Here is an 18,827-nt window from a genome sequence, read left to right on the forward strand (position 1 = left end):
CCCAGGCATGGAAACACCCTGAAGGCAGATCCAAAAACCTCACCTGCCTCCAAGCCTCAGACACAGTCCTTGGAGACCTTGGCTTGGCCATGGCAATGCGTTGTCCATGATGAGGCGTGAGGAAACGGACAAGGAGATGCTGGCCTAGAAAGCATGGGCTGAAAGGCGTTTCCCACTTTCCTGGTGCTTGACATACTCTAGATGCAATAGCCCAATAAAAATAGGAGCGGCAGTGATTGATAATGTGGTGTGCTCAAGGTCAAAAAGCTGGGCACTGTTAGAGGTGCTTTGCCATGAAATATTCAGCCAGGTATCAGCACGTCTATGTGATAAATGTATGTAGCATGTAACATGCATCACACAGGGGAGTGCTGCTGGGAGCAGGGCGGGGGGAGAGCTGCCTCCTGGCCCTCAGCCAGGCACAAGGGAGGAATGGGAAGTGCCATGCCAACAACGGCAATGTTATTTTGAGATTCCTGGGCAGATTATTACCGAAAGGAGAGGTCCCTGCATTCAGAGGAGGCTTTCCGTCCTCTTCACAGGGGGAGGATGGGAGCATCTCCAGCAGGCACGTGCCCTGTAGGCCATTACAGCATTCAGGATGATGAAGATGTTTGTTAATGGAGCTGAGGTAAAAGGCTAGACTCATCCAACTGCGAGAAGTTTCTGGAGATGCCCACCAGAATAATAATTGCAGCATTAAGCATTTGGAGGGTACTTAGCAATGCTATCATATTAGGCAGGACTATCAGCCGGCCAATAATGCATGCACACAGCCACCCGATCACAGAGGCGGTGGAGCAGTGGTGGGGGGGAGAGAAGGGAGAAGGAATTTAAAGCATGTCTAACTGCTCAAGCCATGGTGGGGGGACAAGAGAAAGAGAGATTATTTCACAGGTGAATAGAAATGCTTTTAAGCATAAACAAATGAAGCATCTGAGATCCCAGATCATGACAGGAATGGATGTTGAGATCAGCGTTATACCTCTGTGCATTTTAATGGGGAACATCTGCCAAGCCTGCATGGTCGGTGAAGACAGAGGCTTTCAGGGAATTGCTTTCTTTCACCTGCAGGACTTGAAAGACCTCATCCCACCTTGGTTTTGGCAACCCACATCCCCCTCCTGCTGGTCTCTCTGGTGCCCAAAGCCTGGCAGGAGCATACAAATGGGGTCCGGGTGCAAGGAGAGCTGTCCACTGTCTGATGGGACATCTCCAGCACAGCCCACAAGAGCAATTCTCAATGGAAATCAGTTTTGCAGAAGCAGAAAGATTCATCTCTCTACACACAAAGGCTTTACTAAGGCCTGAGACAGCTGAGAGGTCGTATCACGCGGGTGATCTCTATTTCAGACCCATCTCTGACACTCAGTTAATGACCGATGGTCAAACCTGGTTTCTTCCCTGTACCTCAGTTTCCCCTGCCTTGAAGTGGCAATGCCAATTCTTGATATCTTTGACCAGACAGTTTGAAATGGGGCGGGGGGTGGGGGGGTGTCAGCTCTGAATGGTTGTCCTCGTTTCAGCTGGGCTAGAGTTAATTTTCTTTCTAGTAGCTGGTATAGTGGTATGTTTTGGATTTAGTGTGAAAATAATGTTGATATTGATAACAAACTGATGTTTTCAGTTGTTGCTAAGTAGTGTTTATACCAAGTCAAGGACTTTTCAGCTTCTCATGCCCAGCCAGCAAGAAGGCTGAAGGGGCTCAGGAATTTGGGAGGGGACACAGCCAGGGCAGCTGACCCAAACTGGCCAAAGGTGTATTCCATACCATGTGACATCATGCCCAGTATATAAACTGGGGGGGAGTTGGCCTGGGGGGATTGCTGCTCGGGGACTGACTGGGTGTTGGTCAGTGGGTGGTAAGAAATTGCATTGTGCATCGCTTGTCTTTTCTTGGGTTTTATTTCTCTCTCTTTTTGTTATATTCCTTTTCATTACAATTATTAATTTTTTATTATTGTTGTTATTATTGTAGTTTAGTTTAGTTATTAAACTCTTATTATCTCAGTCCACGAGTTTGACTTTTTTTTTCTTATTCTCTTCCCTATCCCACTGGGAGCAGGGAGGAGTGAGCAAGCGGCTGCGTGGTGCTTAGTTGCCGGCCGGGGTTAAACCACAACAATGGTGCAGAGCAGTGCAAAATTACAATGCTAATCAAAGCTAACGGGTACTCACATATGTAAAGCTATGGTGGACCAGACAGGGCACTCAGCACACCAGGATGAAACCCTAAGGATTTCAAGCACTCACTGCTATTCTTATTTATATGACCGCTTGATCAATAGCCACATATCTACCATAAGAGGTAGACGAAGGAATGCAGGACGTGGGGAAATCAGAGAGAAAACATCTGTGTTTGGAGCCATTATTTAGAAATTACATTCAGTTCACCAGGAACTGAACTAGGAGCCCTGAGCTTGCTCTGTACAGTCATGGGATGGCATGAGGCTTGCAAGGTCAGCTCTACAGCAGTGTGGGATTAAAAAAAAAAAAAAAAAAGTAAACCATTAAAAATGCAGCTGTTACTTCTCTTAAGATGACATTCTGTCTGCATTGCCTTCCCCACACCTAAGCAAGCAGCAGCATGTTAGAACAGGACCATGGTACCCTCCTAAGCAAAGATTAATAATACAAAAAAAAAAAAAAAAAAGCTCAACAAAAAAAAACCCCCACAACCTAGATAAGGATCTGCTGTCACTTTCAATCAAAACACTCATCAGCATCCTATTTTCCCCCAAACTGTCACCAGCGTTGCAGTGTTATGGCTGCCCCCTCTCCACCCTCCTTGTTTGCAGCAGGGAAGTGAAGGATGACAGCTCCTCCTCCGCAGGTTTCCCAGCGCTCAGACCCCACCACCACAGACCTACCAGCTCGTGGTCTGGGCAAACTGGGCCAGTGAAGCTCCCCCAGTTCTCTGCCTCTCCAATGGGACATCTCCCACAGTCCGGGTTCCTGTTAGTCTTCTACAGCCAAAGCTTGTTTAATGATTAGCCTTCACATTGCTTCAAAAGCAATGACAAAAGAAGGCCTGTAAAGTTGCAAAACTGAGCACTGAGGAAGGAGGAAGTGCCAAATTTTGCCACCTCTTCACCTAAAGCTGGCTGCAGGATGACAGGACCAGCAAGGTCCCAGCAGCCCTGGGCTCCTGCTCCCCTTCCTGGCCTCATCTGAATTGCATGAGGCTAATGGAAAGATTCTCTTAAATTCACATCCCTGAGATATCGGGGGGTGGGGTGGGGGTGGTGAGGTGGCTCTGGTGCCCTTCAGAGATGCTTCTTCCATCCCAAAATACATCTCTCGAATAACTAGAATGATTGATTCACTGCTTCCTTCAGTGAGAGGACCTGGGATGAAACCCAACTTTGATGGCTAGTAGAGGAGAGATGAATCCCTGCCTAGTGTTGCTGGTAAGTCCTGATGTAGTTTAGATTACTCAGAAAATAAAGGGGAGAAAAAGTGACTCTGGATCCTAGTTAAATAGCAGCTGAACAAAACTGAAAGAGAGCCTGGGCTGGAAACATCCAAAAACAGGGGTGTCCCAGAGCTGAGAAATACACAGCACACAAGGTCTAGCTCAAGACAACTGCAAAGAAAAGAACTTTTCCTGGATTTTTCTTTGCTCTGAAGAACCCCGTCTCGGCATGTGTGAAAGCCACTAGACAATCAGTCTGGATTAGTGAGACATCTGATTAAAATGAGTACCAAGAACAATGGTTGCTGATGATGAGTAAGATTGGATTTAGGTCACATTAAAACACTGTGAATAAATCATCCCACTAAAGACCAATTACACCAGATTCTTTGATTGACGAATGGAAAGGAAAAAAAAAATCTTCTGATGCATTTCTGATGATTTCTAGGCTGCCCTTTAACCATTCTCTGCCCAGAACTAAGCACAACACTTTTCTAACAAAAGGCTGTGAGCAACTTTCTTTCTCCCTGAGGCTTTTGAAAGTCTGGTGTGGGACAGAGCAGAAACAGACTCAAAGGTAGTTTTTCCAGTTTAACCTAAAGCAGGCGAGATTGTGGCTGTGGCTCTCTGTAGCCTGGTGGAATAAGGACCAGACTCTCTCCTTGTGCAAGGAAGATTAGCTGTCCCCTTACCCACACTTTGTATATCTCAGCCTAGGTCCCCTTTTAAAAGCTCCCTCTTAAAACCCATGGCAGGGCTTTCCTCCAAAATTATAGGTACAGAACCTGCAAAAAGTAACCTGGCTGGAGTATTCTCCTGAAAGCTTCTCTGAGATCTTTTTCAGCTTGTGACTCTCCTTTTCCAGGATGCTTCTGTTCTTCCCCAGGCAGCTTTGCCTCTCATCCCCCCCCCCCCCACCTCTGTCCCATCTTCTTCCTCTTAGTGATTGAATTCCTCCTTTTCCAACAACTATAATAACTTCTATTTAAATTTCAGGAGGCAGAAGGTAGCCCCATTGAAATCAAAGGTTAAACCACCAATTTTTACTTTTTTTTTTTTTTCCACAAAGCCAGGATTTCATCTTAAATCACCCTTTAAAATAAAGAATAAGTACAAGGATCTTTAAGCTGGGTAATACATGATCATCCTGGCTTATTGTGCTAGATGTATAGCTTCCCCTAGCCAACAACCTTTATCCATCTCATACATCAAGTGCCTTTTTATTTGCCACCAGTTATTGTTCCTTGATCTGTGTTCACTGAGCTCTTAAATTATTATTTAAAAAAATAATCTCCCTATTGTCTCTCTTGAAGATACAAAGACCAATCCAGGAACAAAAGGAAATTCCCCCTCTTAACGGCTGATTGACTTCCATACAAAGCTCAACCTCACAAAGCCCAAGTGGATTGCAGAGATTTCTACCTGCTCTAAGCCAACGGTTCATCCTAGACTTAACCAACTGCCCTTCCTCCCAGCAGCCTCTCACCCACCACTGTCCAGAGCCCTGGCACCCTAAGTCTCCTATATACTGTTGCACCTTTGAGGGTGACCTCAAAATCCAGGCTTAGAGAGTACAGAAACTCTTCTGCAAATGCACATCCCTATGTATGCATGCCTGCAAATGCAGAACCTGCTAAGGGCCATTGGGCAGCGACTCTCCTTTTGGACCCTAGTCCTTGAATCCTTGAGCTCTGTAAAAATTTTCCTGGGTCCTTGTTTACCTTGGGAAGCCACAGCTAACTGTGTCCCCCACGGGGCGGGCACTGGCGCAGCTATGTTGGTGACTGGGCGTTGCTAGCTGCAGAGAGAGTTGTCCTGTCCGTACGATTGTTTTAATCATCCCCCAAGCTGATGCAGAAAGGTTCTTATTCTGTAATAAATATGCCTGGACTGCCCCCAAGGTGAAGGAGAAAGGATTAGTTACTAATCTTTTCTGATAGAGAAGACCAAGTTAACAAGTTTATTGATTTTGGTAAATAAAGCTCTTTATGTTGCTGCCTTGTTTATACAAACACAAACATATTTAGATAAAGCACGTATCGCCAACCTTGTGTGCTGTGACTTAGCAGCATCCCTGAAGCATGCTGGGACAAGCCACCCTTGGAAGTTCTTGAATATGGGTCCCTTGCTCCCACCTAAAATACTGCAGGAATATGCCATACCTTTGCTAAATGCCTGTAAAGCACCTATTGGTTCTTATTTAATTTCCAGCAAAAAACGTGAGAAGCTGAGCAGAGCTTGCTCTAACCTGCCTCGCCATGGGGGACATGCTTGCTAGGAATCAATGGCATAATCCATTTTGTTCTGTCTTGCAATACACTCTTACATTTAATCCACAAGGGCACTGTAGTTTTGGTGCCAAATTAGTGCTGGCACAGAATATGTGCATCACCTGCGCCTGGGAAATCACCTTTACACATTCCTAACTGTATTGCGTTTGGCATTTTTTACAATACAGAGGTTACACAGAGTTTAGTTACAGCTTTGACATCAGTGCTGAAGCACCATGGGAATTTGGTTCACAGCCTGATATAACAAAAAATGACCTTCCTTCCTATAAAGATATGAATTACAGTAGATCTTTAAGTATATATTACTAGCCACCATAACGCAAGAATATGTATGATTAATCACAGGATGGGTATGTGCATATTCCTATATTTGTATGACAGCCCCAGTACAGTCTCAGCCTGGCAAAATTCACATCCTGACATAAAAATATTCTTGATTAACAGTATTCTTTATTATCCATATCATCAGTCAATCAGTGATTACAGCTTTATAAACTGGTGACCAGATAAGGTTAGGAAGAACTCAGCTTTTAAAAAAGTAAATAGAGGATAAAGATAAGTGAAAGGGAAATCAATAAAGAGATTAAGACATTTCTATGAGTCACCTAAATGAGGCAGCTACATAGGGGAAAAAAAAGTATTTGTCATTATAATATAAGCAAAAGGGTAGATGGTTTCATGAAGTATTTTTTTATTCTTTTCCCAGATTCTGCCTACCTAAAATTCATTGAACAATGAACTCACTAGAGGAGTCCAGACATTAAAGCCCCTCTCCCAATAGATGTATTAGAAGACCAGCAGGGCTTCCAGCAAAACTAGACTCAACTTTCCTGCTCATTTGAGAGCAACTGTCAAGCATAAACTAACACAAATATTTAAAAATCTTTCAGGGTTTCTTTATACATTGCAAAGAAATCACAGCATGACAGAATTCACTTTCTAAAAGACATCCTTTGAAGGTCACCTTAAAAAATCCCAGGAGAATGCAAAGCATGGAGCAAAGACCAAAACGCCTTAAAAGGAACTTTCCCGGCCATCAATTCAGCCCTTGCTATTGCTGGCAGCCACATAATAAAACCTATTCATAAAGCTCCATTTTAAATTACGTGGGCTTCTTGCCGCCACCACTCCTGCTGGAACCTGTTCCAGGACCTCACTCCTCCAAGCTTCAAGACCTTCTAATTTCCGGACTCGGTTTATTGATGGCCATTCTGTAACCGTTTGGTCACGGGCCAGCCTCGTCCCTTGGTTCTCCTCCCCGCATGGCACGTCCCCACCCTGTGCTGCTCTGCTCGAGGAGAGCCGTTCCATCTGCTCCTGTGCTTCCCTGGGCACACCAGGATGGGATCTGGGGGGTGACTGCAGCAGAAGGTCCCCCTATGGCCCCTCTGCAGTCAAGGGGGTGAGACGTGGCTTTTCCAGGGTGAGATTTGGAGCAGATACCGTGGTCTCTTGCTCTGAATCACCTGCTGAAGGATTCCTTCTCTTTTCAGGGCAGACTTTGAAGAAATTAGGCTGCCTAAGCTGAAGTAGCCCTTTGTGAATAGCTGTCCCCCACTCTGCTTTTGAGTGTCACCTTCCCCAGTTGTCCCAGAAATCATTATCCCAGATCCAGCCTGAGTGCCCCATTCAGATAACTTGCAAAAGGGGCAGCGAACACCTCCCTCCATTCAATCATACAAAGCCTTGACATCAGGAAGGGAAAAAATTTCTCTGGTAGGCAAGCTTCAGGTTATACCCGTCTTCATAACGGTACTGCAATGCTGCACATCTTCCTGCCCTCAAACGAGAGAAGATCTCCTCAGATAACAAATAGAGCTAGCTGTCATGCAAAGAACTGGAGAGGAGACAAGACCTTGTAGGTTTTACCTGGATATATCTCCCTACCTAGGTTCTACGTCAGGCAGAGGTGTACAGCCAGAGAGAACAGTATTCATCTCCTCCAGCAACATCAGAGCAAAATCTACATTTTACTGGTCTCCCGTAGGGTATTACAGCAAGACAGGTTCCTGGCAGCGCAGGAGCTGGCGGTCTCTACGATGTCTCCGCTGCAATGGTCTGAACAGCATTGTCAAAATCTCCAAGAGCAGGAAATAATTGAAGCAGAGACAAAGATTTTCAGGAAATTCTAGCAGCTTCAATAGCGATTCTTGTGTAAACAAACTGAATTAATTTTATGTAAGAAAATGTTGTACTTGATTTTTTTTTTAAATGGATTTTTTTGCCCCAGGACCATTTTAATTGTGTGTGGTTTTTCTTATGTTTCCAGTGTTTAATGACATGACTTCAGTGACAGTACATAATATGACATGCCGCTCCATGTTAGTGGTGACAGAAAGAACATGACACATTAGCTGCTACTCCTGCCACACCATGGTATGACAGAGCATGTCATACTGGAAATGCAGGAACCAATACAGATTGTACTTTTATTTTGACCATTTCCCACTTTTTGAACAATTAAGCCAATTTCTACTTGCTACTAATTGAGGGGAAAATTTCTAAGAAGTCACCTGTTTCTTCTGTAATGAAAATTTGACACTTCAAACAAGAAAAGACAAGTACTTAGCACACTAATTAGAGGAGAAACTATTTTCAATATCCGAGGAAGGTGATTCCAGTGTAACACTGAGCAACACTACAGCTAGCTACTGCCATACAACCTTGCATTCTCACCTCCATTTAAAGATCTCAAAGCCCTTTGCAAACACTAATAAATTAAAATTGGTTGGGTTTTTTCTATCTCCATTTCAAAGACAGGTGCAAAAGGAGGGAGGAGAAGGATAGGGATGAAGGGACTACAACTGTGAAGGAGCTAAAATGGTTTTACCAAGGTACCACATACATCCTTGAGCAAAACAGAACCTGTGGCTTCTGCCGTCTAAACCCCAATACTGAATTCACTGAAGGCTAGAAGCTGGGAAATGGCATCGAAAACAAGGAATGGCTGAAAAATAGAACATATTATCCAGACCCCAGTGCACTCTATCCCGACCTTCCTCACCTGATGACCTCTGATGTTCAAAAAAAGAAAAACCTTCACAAGTGCCCCAATTATTCCTCTCCTTTGGTCATTGCTAACTGCTCCATAAAACGCATGTTTATGCCACTTTTGGCGACAAATTTAGCCTGCTAAGGAGTGGTTACGTTACTGTTTACTGAAGCAAATGACTGTTGCCATTTTTGCAGCTCCCAGGCAGTATTTTAGGTGCCACAATATTTTCTTCAGTGTGTGCAGAGCAATCCTTTAGCACCTTGAGTGGCTGCAATTGTTTTATATATAGATTGGAGACCGATGCTCTCCCAGGCACAGTCAGAAATGGTAAAAGAGCTGCTAACAATGGGAATTTCTCCTGCATTCCTGTGTCAAGAGCTTGTGGCTTTCCAGGCAGGAAAAATCCAAGCTTCCCTTGAAACCCTGCATCTTCAGAAGGTTCTTGCTGACCATGACACACAAGAAAGCCACAAGTAGGAAATCCCCGATTGCCATGGATACCGCACCGGCTCTGTGAAGGGCTTTGAGAAAAAACAGGACAGTCAGAGCAAGTGCTTGCAAGGTCAGAGGAGCAGACACAGCCCCAGCCTCCCCACCGTGAATTGCCCTGGCATTGGGGATGGAGCCTGGCTCCCTCCTCCCAGCAAGCCCTTTGGTGTCCCGCGGGTGCTGGCGTGAAAGCCATGTGTGCAGCTCTGACCTGCAGCTCTTTCCTTGCTTCTCACCTCTTGGCTGGCAGGTCCCAAATTCTTCAGATCAATGTCCCATTTCCTACCCTGAAACTTCTAGAAGACCATCACAGACTCTTCTCATCACATGCTTGAGTAGCAGGAGGGTTCGCGGAGCATGGACCCCAGCATGGCTCCATGAACAACCTCCAGGTCATTGTCCTCCACATTTCAGCAGGAGCCACTTCTGAAGCTCTCAGGGCCTTGGGTGAATGCAGAAATTGTATTGGTGTCACCAACATGTTGCAACCCTCCTTCAGACCCCTAGATTATACCAGTATAACCACACGAGCAATTGCAGCACTCACTGCCAGGCCAGAGGGATGAACCTGTCTCCAGTGGGAGGTTCCCAGAGCAGTGACACCAGTCCTCTTCATATGTCCCCCTTCTCTTTTCCTTCTCTAGGAAACTTCACAGCTCACCTCCACCCGGGACATGGCTCTGATCCATCACTGCATTACTCCAGCTTTATGCACTATAATGCCCCAGACTGGAGCCAAGAACCAAGCCACATCATCTCTGCCCCATTTACCCATGGCTGCATGCTGTGGGAGTCGTTGGCTCCTGCCCTTTCACCCACAGGGCTTTCATGGGGACACTCAAAATGCTCAGTATAAGGGAATTTGCTCCCAACAGAATCTGACTTCAGCAGGTCCTTATGGTGGCCAAACACTTAGAGGTAAAGGCAGGTGTAAGCACAGGGCAGGCTGGCTTGATCTGAGAAGAGCCAGGTTGCTTCTTTTCTTCTGTGTCACTCCAGAAAACAGTCTGATTTTCCCAGGTCTGGACTCTGTAGAGTGGGATTAAAGTGCTTCTCTCTCAGAAGGACATCAGGCAGTAAGGATGAGAGCTGAGAAATCCTGGAGCTTGTCTAAGTACCAGAGCCTGAGAGAGTTCTCCCTCTACATTGATTTCCTTTTATCTTTTCCCATAAATCAGTCTCTTCAACTCTTATGTCCTTTTCTGTTGCGTTTCTCTTAACACGCTCCAATCCATCAACATCTCTCTGATGCCAAATGCCCACAAATGAACGTCCTGTGCCATTCCTAGCTCAACACAGCTGCCGAAGAAAAGGACTAAATTCCCCAGCAGATTTTGAGTTGGGTGACATTTCTGAACACTTGATAATGGGAAATCTCCTGTTCTTCCCACATATATTCTGCAACTAAAACAACGTCAATGGGGACTGTTCAGTCTACACCAGGCAGATAAGACTCAACACATCAGCACCTCCTCCGTAAATCCAAACATCACCAACATAATTTTAAAACACCCCTTCAGCCTAAATAATGCAATAGATGTAAATGAGGACTGATGTGTTGATATATCAAAATTTTACATAGACATCTAATCTACATATTTGCAGTCACAGCAAAGATTGATACTGATACCCAGTGTAGTTCTATGATATCTATTAAATGTATTACCCTCTCCATCAGAAAGCTATATGTGACAGAGTATTCTCTCCTGAACCAATATGAGTAGGCTTGGGAGTGGGAGAAGTCATTTAGAAAGAGTGCTCTAAATGTCAAGTCTGTCATCTATGTTATTAATATGTCATGAGTGGACTCTAGGTGATGCTTGCTGTGAGATGAACATTATGAATGGAACAAGCTGCATGTACAATTAATATTCCTCTTGATATATAATTTGTAAGTGTTTTAGAGAGGTTGTAAACAGGAAAAGCTTGCTTAGAGATGAATGAATTAAAGAGAAGGGTAATGAAGAAAGAAAGAAAGGGGAAGGGAAGGACTAAATCCCCACATCTGATGACATCCCTGGTCTACCACTTGGAGCTGGGTCTCAGCATGGGGCAGGCAAGGACTGAACGTGTTCCTTCCTTGGCTGCTGTGCTTTTAGGTAGCTCAATGGCTGTCTTAGAAAACAAGTAATGATCCCAAGTTGCTCATTAAACCATCCAGTGAATTCCCATCCTCCTGATGCCGCTGTCTAACTCCACTTCTAGGCACAGTTCAAGGTGGACAATCCTCAAAGCCAGATCTGTGGAGGATGATGTTCCCTGTGGGAAATAATGAGAAGTAGCAAGCAAAAAGAGAGGTGTGAAAACAGATGATGACTTAGATAATTAACCTGCTAATCATCCCCTGGTGTGATAGAAGCATAAAAGCATCAGTCTGCCTGCCTTGGGAAAGGAGGGAGACTTCCCAGAGAGATTTTCTGAGATAGGGTCTGGGTTCAGCTGCCCTTACAAAACCTGCAGGCTCCATCCAGAGTCAGTCCGGGACTGGGTCTAAGACTCTAAGCCCATTCCTATCCCAGTGCTTCACGGATGATGAACAGTTTGGTTCCCATCAAAGAGCTGGTAACAAGCTGCATCCACCACTTCAGTGGTCTGTATCCAGCACATTTCTTAATTTAATAAAAAATCAGGTTCAGCAGATGCAGACATTGGATAATGATTGTGATTCTTCATGGGGGAAGCCTCTCTGCCCCTCAGCAGGTTTTGGGGCCATTGGTAAGGTATGCAGTGGTTCATCAACCAGTGTTAGCCTCTCTTGAACAGGAGGGATCAAGAAAAAAATTGATGAAACAAAGACCCCTTCCTACCTGGTAAAGGGGGACAGAGGAAAAATCTGAATCTGTAGTAAATGCAGCAAACTCAGTTCTTCTTCCTGAGGCAAAAATATCATCTGGAGTCATGCAGTGACCCAGGATCCTCAGGTCTCAAAGGGCTTCACCTGCCTTGGGCCCCTTTCTGCTCAGTCACGAGGCACCACACTTGGTTAATAAGGGAGGTCTGAAAACCAAGCAGAGTAAATGAGCTGGTTCATCAGCTGCAGAGAAGGAAGAGGTGGACAGACTCAGCATCCCTGTGGGAACAGCCAGCATTGCTTCAGAGCCGGCAGTTGCACCTTGTGCTGCTGGCTGCATTCAGTTTTTGTTTTCCTAGGAAAACAGCATGGTACCTGGGGTGCAATATCAGGCCAGCCTGCCTGCTTCCTAGCAAACAAATGCCAGCAGCCTTTCCTTCCCTCAGACCTGCTAGCTGTGTTGGCTTCACATCTCCTCTCCCAGGGCCATGCAGGAGCAGGCAGAGAGAAGGAATGGCCAGCGGTGTCCCCTCCATCCATGCCCCCACCCCTCCAGGGCACAGGACTATGCATACAGCATGAGGAAGGGTTACAGGGAGATCAAGTTGGAAACATAACTCCTCAGCACTCATTTTGGCCTCATTACTGCATGTTTTGCAGGCATCCTTGGGCTCCCCGCAGCTCTAGCTGGGTAATGAGGAGATGGCGGTCTTGGCTAGTTACTTTAGACATATGCTCATCAGCAGCCACTCCTGGAGGGACTGCTCTGCTGTGGGGACAAAGCTCTGCTGGCCATGGTCTAGATGGGGATTTCTGGCATCGTGTTGGATCATAATAGTCAGCCAGATCTCCTTTTTGAGCTTGCGTTTGAAGAAAGGGGGTTAGATGTGGTTATTCCCCTGGATATAACCTGGCAGCTCCTAAAACCCTGGTCAGGACAACTCAGTTATACTTTGAAACATCCTGAAAGTAATGGAGAGTATGTTAGTTAGAGCAAACCAGGTAACTTCTAAAATCACACTTTTGATCGTTGTCTAGAGAAAACCTAGAAAAGTATGTGACTTGGGGATGAACGGAGACTGCAGAAAGGTCCGGGTGAGGATGGAAAAGGCTGAAGCCCACTGAGGGAAAACTTGAAGGATCGTTTTGGCCTGTTCCCTGGTGATAGGTGCTGTATAAAAATAGAACAGCAAGTTGAGAGTCTAAATAAAAGATGAAAGGCAGCCAGCGAATACAAAAGACATCCAGCAAAGCACCCAGGTAACAATACCATAATGAGCACAGTAACTATTATATGCAAGTAGTAATTCCAGCACATGAATGGCCTCACCTCCGTCTCATTTCCCAAGCATCCCCATAGAGGTACATCTGAAAGCTGATAGCATCTGTGCTGTGCCTGCACTCTGGACAAATTGAGGACTGTAGTCTTCATAGTTAACAGCCTGGCATCTCCCACCAGAGTAAATTCACACCAAATGCAACATGAAAAACCAGCATGCAGTGTTTGTGCTTCGTGTGAGTGACAAAACCACTCCTGACAGCCTGACTTTGCACTGCCTTCGTGCTTTTCAAGCATGCATCCCAGAGGATTTCTCTCTTGATAGGGCCTTCCACATGCTTTTAAGAGAGGCTCGGATCAAAGAGGGCCATGGAGGATCAGAGAACTGGAAGAGCCCCCAGTGCCTGCATGAGTATTATGGTCTTCAATGAACTAGAGCAGGCTGCTCTGAAGGAAGACCATGCTTATCTTCTTCATGCCTGAAACAGTCTGGCCCTGCATAAACCACACAAATTCAGTTTGTTCAATCTTGAGGAGGTGAATTCAAGCCTAGGTCAAGTTTTCAGAGCCAGAGGACTTAGGACAGTTGTGTCCCTGCTGCCTGTGGTGGAGGAGCTCAGATTTGAGCTGGTATCTCTCTTTTTGTTTGCATTCCCCACCAGGATAGCCAGCCCTTTAGCCTGCAGCTAGCCTGCAAGCCCGTGCCTAGGCAGTGTGCACCACCAAGGAGACTAGCTTGCCACGGGAAGCCCCATGATAGCATAAGTCATGGTCACAGTGAATTTATAAAGGCTATACAAATTCTCAGTCACAGATACCCAGTAAAATACCCAGACATAGGAACTAGGAGTAAGGACCATACAGCCCCCTTCCATCATCAGTTACCACAGAAAAACTGGTAAATCCAGAGGATTTAGTGTGTCTGTTTTGCATATCTCCAGGCTGTAGATCTTGACACCCAGAGCACAGATAAGCCTGTAGCAAAATACCGAAAGCATAAATACGAAGTGTCACAGAAAGAGACACCGTCAGTGCCTCTCATATGTGCCTTCCCCTTTAGCAACAGGAACACTCATGGATACTCTGGGAATTGTCTTGATCGATCTTTTTTTTGAGAGAGAAACACACACACCAGAACATAAAGAGTAGAAAAAGGGCAGGCAAGAACCTGCACATCAAAAGCTCCTCTACTCTTTCAGTCCTCCCCAAGGAACGCCTTTGGGATCCTGCAGTGAGAGCCATCTCTGCCCAAAGTGCTCAGAGGCGCATCGCCAGCACCGTGTTTCAATGAGAGATGGGACCAGACACGCAGACTCCACATCACCAGCCCTTTCGTTTAATGATGTGTCAGGGGTCCTACAGAGTGTTATCAGACCTGATGCTTCTCACCTGCTTGCTGAGCCAAGCATCATTGTCCCATCGGGTAAAACACAGTACAGAATCTATGAAGAAATGAAGGCAGAACTTCGGTTGGATAAACTAATGATGCTCTATTGACTTACACTAATGCTTCACTGATTTGCACGTGCTGAGGATCTGCTCAGACAGTAGTGCTGGAGTTTTTCTGGAGAGAAGTCCCTTATTTTATAAGTGGGTTGCAACAATCACATGGAAGCAGGACCCCCTTTTACCCTTCATCTGATAGTGCAGCTGGGCACCCAACTTGAAAATTAACTCCATCCCATGCAGATCCAGTAGCATCTGAAAATTGAGTGAGCAGCTTGGAAAGTAGCATCTGCAGTGGTGGTGATGGGGGGAGAAAGTAGGACCCGTGCCACAGCTCCCAGCTGGCTCAGCTCTAGGGTGGCTGAGCACAGAAAAAGAGAGGAGGTCTGACTCTGACCTGCTGTCTTTCCTGGACTCAACAGCACAGCCGTAAGAGGCTGATGGAGGCTGGATCTTGCGACCAAGCAGGGAAAAGATGCTTTGGCCAAAACACTAATTGCTTTGTTCTGTGCAAGGAACAGGAGGGGGGAACAATTTCACCATACTGGAAAGCCAGATGAGGTGGACTTATGGTCTCCGGGAAGTCAGATGAGATGGACTAACAGCCTGAGGGTTATGAATCTAGGAAGAGACAAAATGCAGAGAAAACCTTCCCTTGATCTAAGCCACATTCCCGGCGAAGCGTGAATAACAGCCCTTGCAGGCCTGGCTGGCTGCTACCCTCTCCTTCCATTACAGGGAGCCTTCTGGGAGCCATCGCTGAGGCACGACTCTCATTTATTCCTCTGTTTACAGGGACTGGTCATTATTTACTGAAGATTCTCAATGCCTCAACAGCATTTGGAACAAGTAGGAAATACTGCATTTGTAAAGAGATAGTCAGAGATGACAGAGAAGAAAAGGTCCCCAGTAATTGCTCCTATCTATCATGCTGGCTTCTCTGCTTTGCTCACACCAGGCTCTGCTGCTGTTAACGCAGGCTATGGGCACTCCCTGGCTGGAGTGGGGATGGGTCGTATGCTTCTGCCTTCCATTAATTCATGCTTTGCAGCAACACATGTTATTTCTTTCAAAGACAAACAAGATGGAAGCAGAGCCTGATTAATTCTGAAGATGGACTTTGCAGTGAGATGGCATGGAAGTGAGAGAGTTGGGGGCAGGAAGGAGCACCAGTCTCACTGTCTGCACAAACACGTGTCGGAATGTGCACACACATGTACACACATGCTTTCTTCCAAAACTTGTGCTGCTGCTTGCTATAGACCAGGCTCAGCGGCTGTCCATAAATCAAACCTGTTGCAAAGCCCTGTGCAATGCTGGGAGTTTTTCAGTCAAGTTTGATGAACATTGGAGCTATTATTTCAGGAGGGAGGTGGCTGTAGTAACTTCATACAACCACTTCTTTGTGGCAATGCTAATGAGTCATGAAGCTTATACCGTTAATGATGCCATTGCAAAATGCTCCCAGAAGGATGCAATTAAGAAAGGTTGGTGATAATGGGCATTAAAGAGACATTTTATCAGCTCTCTATTGGGTGGTTAAAAGCTGCTCAAGCAGGCATGTACCTGAGTACAGCTGCAAGGATCCCACATGTTCTCTTCGTCTGCATCACCTCTTGCCCCAGTCTTCCCTGGTCTGTGGTTTCTATGGTTGCCATCGTTAGCACTTTCTGTACAGTAACTCTCATGCCGTGCAGGCTTCTCTTCAGCATCCAGAAGGCTCACCTTTTCCATCAATGGAGCCCTTGACCACCAGACAGGTGCTTTCAGAGACACTAGCTGTTTCCACTGACTCAGGACATGAGATGTTCTTGTTCTTTTTCCTCTTTTCACCTGTTCTTCTGCTGTTTCCTCACCTCGCAGCATTCCAGTAACACACTGCTGTTATTGTGGTAGCTGTGTTATTCATTCCAGCTGAATCCTGACCCTACTGAGCTGGTGGCTGCTTACACTCAAGGCGGTGCCTGCTGAGAAGAGCTTATCATCCTAAAGAGACAAGACCAGGCAGTAGGAAAGGAAAAGGAAGTCTATAAGGAGGGAGTAACTAAACCAAAACCACACAGACAACCAGTAGCAGACTCAAATCTCTAAGGTGTATTTGTCCACCTCAGTGATAGTTATTTTGGGCTCACTTCATACTCCCAGGAAACTTCATGGTTTACTTCAGCTGTGTTATTCCAGAAGTCTGCTTTAAGTTAAGATGAAGTATTCTGGAGTCTACTGTTTGTCTCTACAGACCATATAAGGCACTTAGAGGTCTGGATTAGATGGAGACATCTAGTTCTGGTGAGATGGATCCCATCCCTGGCTTACCAGGGCAAAGTCTTAATTCCTCTGTCTGTGCAAACTGGGCAAACTATCATCTCCCGTAAGAACAATATATTCATTAAACTGAAATAACTACCTCTTGCCTTATGTCCATCTTCCAGTGCCTTTGCTTATCAGATACAGTTCTTAAGCTGAGCAGGTATTTCCTAATACCAATGCAATGATCTATTTGATGTAGGGTTTTCAGACTGCACATCAGAAAGACATACACTGGACAAAACATCTGAATCTTTTAACATCAGAATAGGGCATGGCTGAACACATGACCAAAGACTAAAGTGGCATAGGATCAAGGAGGACATAAATTATTGTATCCACCAAACTATTCCTGCAGCTGGTGATGAGGAAACCATCTATGTTTATGTTCAGCTTGCCTTCACCTATGGCAAATAGCTTTTTCTTCATTTCAATACAAACTACAGCTTTCCAAAATGTTTTCTTTAAAGCAGCTATTAAGAATGAAGGGTTAAAGTTGCCACTTTGTGTCTCTAACATGGTACAGTGTAACCAGCAGCTAAATTACAGCAGGCCAGACAAAAGGGCAATGAGTCTCTGCCAGCCTTGCAAAAAAAATTGCTCAGGTGCACTAATGCATCTTCTTGAGCAATGTCTCCTCCAGTGAAATTCTGCTTGCTGAGGTGGTCCTTAATCAAAGAAGTAGCTATTACCTGTGACACGACCAGGAATTTGATGGTTTCTCTCATCATCAGCAGGGGAAGGAGAAATGCTTTACCAGAGTGGCTAAAAAAACCCTATAAACCTGAAGATCAAAGGCCTGTGAGAATAGTCCTGGAAGAGGTGACGTCTCCCCCCAAAGAAGTGCTGGAGGAAAGGTGATTAGAAGAGGAGATATTCATGTGGAACATTTTCCAGCAATTCCTTTTCAGGCAGCTCCCAGGCAGATCATTCTTAGCCAGGATGACCCTTTACAGAAGTCTTCCACCTCAACGAGCCTGAGATTACAATTTAGTGTTGAAAAGAGCTGGGCAACTCTTTAAGTGGTCATGGATTGCCTGTGGGATGAACCAGCCACAGATGCGCATTCTCCTTCCATCCCTCCAGAAAGCCCACCTGAAGAAAGAGCCTGGGGATGCTGTGCAGCACTTAGGTAACATGGTAATGAATGGTATGAGGTACGATTCATGCTGTGGCAGTGCGTATGTGCCACATATATATGAACACATAAGGGACACCTTCTCTAGGGCTGCTACAACAGCAGTTGTAAGAAGAATTTAGAGCCACACATGGTAATAAGCTACGGTGGATCCAACACATGCATTTAATGGTCTTGATTTCCAAAAAATCTGCTTTTTTGTATGGGCACCAGCAATCAGGATAAATTTGGTTTTTACCAGCATTTCCTTCAGCATTCAGTATATTCCTCACCAGACGTCCTGTAGGCAGGCAGACACCGGGGACACTAGCGCCTGACTTCCACGCTATTTCAGAACCAGTGACCTATATTACAAGCTGCGAGCAGTGGATGCCAGTCAGAGCTAACGGGAGAGACATGCCTCGGCTCAGTTGTAGAGACACTCACACATGAAGGATTTCTGCCTGGGTCATCAACCCTCGTTGGCAGAGCTTGCTGATGCCTTGGTTTCATGACATGGAGGAGTGCGTCAGCGTGCGCCAGCGATGAAGCGAGATCTGGTGAGATACTATGGGTGGGATGGGGGGTCTGTCCCACACCTGCCACTGCCAAGGCTGTGAGTATTTCAAACGCTGGAGAACAGCCTGTGTTAAAGAGGATGCAATCACACACAGCTTGCTGACACTACAGTTAAGCAAAT

Source organism: Buteo buteo, chromosome 16 (assembly GCF_964188355.1).
Source record: "Buteo buteo chromosome 16, bButBut1.hap1.1, whole genome shotgun sequence".
Classification (NCBI taxonomy): domain Eukaryota; kingdom Metazoa; phylum Chordata; class Aves; order Accipitriformes; family Accipitridae; genus Buteo; species Buteo buteo.